This window comes from Chaetura pelagica, unplaced genomic scaffold (assembly GCF_000747805.2).
Source record: "Chaetura pelagica isolate M959 unplaced genomic scaffold, ChaPel_1.0 scaffold286, whole genome shotgun sequence".
Lineage (NCBI taxonomy): Eukaryota > Metazoa > Chordata > Aves > Apodiformes > Apodidae > Chaetura > Chaetura pelagica.
The window spans coordinates 291641-296924 of record NW_009953573.1 but is presented as its reverse complement, the minus strand read 5'-3'; positions in this window follow the sequence as shown (position 1 = coordinate 296924).

Sequence of the window (5284 nt, the reverse complement as noted above, 5' to 3'; positions counted from 1 at the left end):
CCGGGGCCCCGGGCAGCCCCCGCCACCGACAGGATCCCGGGCAGGGGGAGCCGGGGAGCGCCCGTCTGACCTTCCTCCCCGCTGCAGGGACGGGCTGCGCAGAGGTTGCTCCTGCAGCTGCCCGGCTCTGGCTGGAAGTAACGAAGCGATTGCTCGTTCGTTTTCTCAAGGCACCCGCTGCCGATCGCGCCGGACACTGCGCTCCTGCCCCTCTCCTCAAGGAGAACCAAAAGGCTCGTGCATCACTGGGACTTCTTGCTTAACTGTTTTGTGGGGGGGGTTTCTCTTTTGGTTTGTTGTATTGTTTGTTTTTTTTCTTCTTTGAATGATTGCTAAGCAGAACCACTTCTAGTTTCTGGAGCCTGATATTCTCCCACATCTCCTGCAAACAAGCTGAGCTTTTCTTTCAACGTTGCAAACAGAAAGGAGGAGGCACAGCAGGTGAGCCACCCCACCTGTGTGGGGCCAGTCACTTTGCAGAGATGAGGAGTGTGTGCCAAGAGGGGTGTGTGGGCACAAGAAACAGCCCCTCTGGGAAGGGGGCTTTAGATCAGCATCATTCATTTCTCTCTCTGTGTAGGAACAAGCGCTCCCAATTAATCTTAGCTTCATGCATGGAAGGTGGATCCTAGGCTGAGTGGTGAGGGTAGAGGGTGGAATCTAAGCCAACATGTGGGGCCAGAACTCCAAGGTGCTGAGACTTTGACTCTTTATCCAACAAATGATAGAAGAGAAGCCACAGAGGCACAGCAAAAACCATGGGGCTACTTGGTCACCCAGGACACACCACTGCCCCACAAGGGGACACAGCACCAGCATCTTGCTCATCCATGTGTCACTTGGGCTTGTTCTGTACTTCCCTGGCTGCCTCTGAGGAGCTCTGTGCTTCTGGAAAAGCTACCTGGAATCCTTTGTGTGCCTCAGTTTTCCCCAGAGCTGGCTGTCTGCCTCGCCTGGTGGGTTGGCAGCAACCAGTGGCTTGCCCCAGGCCCAGAGACACGTGTCAGGAATCTCTAGACCACAGCAAAACATTGCAAGGTGCATGGGCAGGAAGAAGGCTTCTAGGAACACAACCCCCCCCCAGCTACTCTCCATCCCCAGAACATATGGGACAAAGCAGCTCCCTATGCAAAAGGCATGAAAAGACCTGCACATCCTGGAGATCCGTTAGGTCCTTCCTATCCTGCATCCCTTGGCAGGCACCCTGGGGCAGCAGGGACCCAGCAGCACGACCCCAGCCTTGTTGCCTACCCTGGCAGGCTGGGCTGGGTTTGCTCTGCACAGGCCCCTGTCTGCAGCTCCTGGGCTGTTCTCTTGTGGGGGCACCAAGCGTGGTGACCTCTTGGAGGGTGCAGGGGTCATTATAAATAACAGGAAACGGACCTGTCAGGAGGAATTAGAGAGAGGGAGAGACCCAGAGAGAAAGGAAGTGGTTAGATAGCAGTCACTTCCATTTTTGCTGCGAGAGAGCCTGTGCCCACAGTGTGTTGGGCTTGGGGAAGTGGTGCTGGCTTTCTGCAGGCTTATCTGGTCTGGGATCAGCAGCAAGTTCTTCGCGGAGAGCACACAGATCCTCTCCCTAGCCCCTGATAACAGCCAGAAAGAAGATAGTGAACTGGGGCTGGTTAAAAATAGCCCACTCAGCCAACGTCCAGTGCAGAAATAAGTGCAGTGAGTGAAACAGATGCTGAGTTTGTCCCTCCTGGGGAGCTGAGTTTCTCAACCTTGCTAAAAACAGCCTGTGCAGGAGATGCTGACTGTACCACCTGGCCCCAACACAGGGTAGACTTGCTAAGGGGATAAGCAGCTTCTGCGGGGAGTCTGGGAGGTGGGGATGCACTGGGTGGTCTGGAAGATCAGTGGTACAGGGTGGAGCTGACCCAAGAGCTTGGCTCCCCCAGTTCCCAGCTGCTGGCAGGCTGCTGCTGCTGCTGCACAGGTGGCACCTTTTCTCTAAGCAGACACATGCATAACTCACTCCCTCTGGTCTCTTCCTCCTTTCTTAGGAAAACTGGATTGCTAAGGCCTCTAGGATCTTGTCATAAAAGCCATCTTTTCCAGAGCTTTCCATGCTGCTTTCCTGTACTCCATTTAAGTACCTGTTTAAGGTGGCAGAGCCCACAAACAGCTTTGTCAGTCCCTGCAAATGTGAATCCACTGCCATAGCTTCGTTATCCAGCACCTTTTGAGAGCCTCCTTGAGCACAGAGAAACTCATCCTCCTCACCTTGAAATACTGTCTTAGTACAGCAGGGCACAGCCCACAGACAGGACCTGCACCCAGGCAGTCAGGATTGGGTGAGATACATTGCAGGTACAAATGGGTCAAATGTTCCAAATTCAAGTCCTGGATCCTGTAGTTTGGCACTAGGCTCCAACAGAGTCCTGTGCCAGAGAAAACTTACGAAATTCAACCAGGGCAAGTGTAGGGCACAGCAGCTAGGTAGGAACAACCTCATGGGTCAGTACAGGTTGAGGGCTGACCTGCTGGAAAGCAGCTCTTGGGGAAAAAGATCTGGGAGGCCTGCACAACAGGGTGACCATGAACCAGCAATGTGCCCTTGTGGCCAAGAAGGCTAATGGCATCCTGGGGTACATCAAGAAGATTATTGTCAGCAGGTCGAGGGAGGTTCTCCAGCGCCTATACTCTGCCCTGGTGAGGCCACATTTGGAGAGCTGTGTCCAGTTGTGGGCTCTCCAGTTCAAGAAAGACAGGGAACTACTGAAGAGAGGACAGCAAAGGGCTGTGAAGATGATGAGAGGACTAGAATGTGTTTCTTATGAGGAAAGGCTGAGGGACTTGGGTCTTTCTAGCCTGGAGAAGACAAGACTGAGGGTGGATCTTATCAATGCTTATCAGTACTTCAACAGTGGGTGTCAGGAGGATGGGGCCAGTCTTTTTTCAGTGGTGCCCTCTTGTCCTGTCACTGGGCACAAACATGAACACAGGAAGTTCCATCTAAACACGAGGAGGAACTTTACTGTGAGGGGGGCAGAGCACTGGAACAGCTGCCCAGAGTAGTGATGGAGTCTCCATTGCTGGAGACATTCCAACCCATCTAGATGCTCTCCTGTGCAACCTGCTCTGGGTGACCCTCCTGTAGCAGGAGGGTTGATTAGATAATCTCCAGAGGTCCTTCCAAACCCCACCATACTGGGATTCTGTGATTCTGGGACAGGTCCCATCTCCCCAGCTGGAGGAGGGACTGGCTATGGACATGCCAAGGCAGCCAGGACAGCCATGAAGAGCAGACAGGCCAGCGCCGTGCAGCTCCTGGGCCTGTTTGTGAGCAGCTGGGCCTGGTGGCTCCTGGAAACTGTTGGGGATGGTGCTTTCTGGCCTTAGAAAATCATGGAACCAGCAGGCTGGACTGTGCCCTACTCCTGCCCGTGATGCCCCCCAAGTCCCCTTGGTCTGGCTGCATCCAAGTAGCCTCAGGTCTGAGCCACCAGATCTTGCAGTGCACAGGGTCCAGGCATCACAAATATTCCTGTTGGCTCCCTGTGTGGAAACCATTGTGCTGAAAGCCACAAATGCCCCAGATCTGGAGGAAAAGTTAAGAAACTGCAAACTTTTTTTGTTAGTTTGGTTTGGTTTTGTTTTCTTCTGTTGCTGGGGCAGAGCACTGCCAGCATGTGCAGGTAGCACTGGCTGAGCTACAGTGGCAGGCAGCAGAGCTCTCTGTCACCCAGGGCTGCCCAACACCCTTCTCCTGCTCCAGCATGGGGTCCAGCCATGGCCTGGCTTCAGGGCAGTGTTTGGAGTCACTCAGAGTAAAGCACAGGGTCTGCCACTCTGTGAGTGAGCAGCAGGTCCTGGCCATGCTGCCCAGTGGTCACTGCACAGTCCTCCAGCTTCTGGTCCTCCTGGCCTCAGTCCTCACCTTTGGTTTATGGGGGACATTGGACCCTATTGCCAAGGGCTGCTGGGCTGTGTGTGCATTTTGGGAAATGGTGGACCCCTCTGTAATGCAGACCTTGCCTGTGGTGCTGGGGCCAAGGTCTGGGATAAGAGGATAGGGCAGGAGGGATCTGTGCTACTGGAGAGTGGGGGAGAGGATGGGGAAGCACTGAGCACCCCCAGAGCAGGTGAGAGGGGTGAAATGCCAGTGAGCACTGGGACAGACCCCTGGCCAGTCGTGTCACCTGCCAGGCTGATACCATGACAGCCCAGCAGATCATGTCCCGCTTGGTGGGCACCACCCCTTCTGGGGGCATCTCCAGCTCCTCTCACAGCCTCCCAAGCAGTTCTGCCTGCCCCTCCTCTGCAGGTCTCCTGAGCCTCTCCCCAGATGTGAAAGCCACCACCGAGGCCACCTCAGCTGGGCTTTAGGGTCACTCCACTCTGGGGAGCTGCAGTCCCACTGGAACGACCCTGCAGGGATGGGCTGGACCTGCTCCTGCTGGGCAGAAGATGCTGGGCCACATCCTGCAGCACTGGCCTCCCCCCCCCCCTTTTCCCCCCTCCCCCCCCCACCATGTCTGCCTGTTTCTCCATTCCTGTGAGGGCCTGGTTTATGTTTCTGTCACAGCCAGGGATGGCTGAGAGTGTAAGGGTTGTGCATGGACCCTGAGGAGGTCCAGATGGATCCTGTCTTCCACAAGGAGCCGGGACTGACTCAAGCAGTGACAGCCACCCCGTGTGTCAGTGGCCTCTCTGCTGGCCTCTCCATGAGTCAGACAGTCCCCAGGGGCTGACACTTACAGGCTGCTTTTGGGGCAGCCTCTCTGCCAATAGCCTCTTTTCAACAACACTCAGGGAAGGAGTGTTTGTCAGTGGAGAAAATATCTGTGTGTTTCCCTGGAGACCTGATGGGATGGTCCCACCACCCCTGCTCCTGGTACATCCAGGACAGTGAGAAGGTTGGTGATAGGCAGGGGAGAAGCAGGAGGGGCTGGGCAGGGGGTTCCAGGCTGGGACAGGGGGGTGGTAATGAGTTCTATATGGGCAGCACCCCCAAGCAGGTTGACCTTGCCTGTGGGCACAGCTGCAAAGAAGCTCTGGGAGGGGAAGGATGGACGCACAGTGTGTCCTGTCCTTGTCTATCCAGGACAGTGAGAAGGTTGGTGATAGGCAGGGGAGAAGCAGGAGGGGCTGGGCAGGGGGTTCCAGGCTGGGACAGGGGGGTGGTAATGAGTTCTATATGGGCAGCACCCCCAAGCAGGTTGACCTTGCCTGTGGGCACAGCTGCAAAGAAGCTCTGGGAGGGGAAGGATGGACGCACAGTGTGTCCTGTCCTTGTCTCCTGCCTTCAGTAGCACCCACAGCATGGAGTCATTCCTGC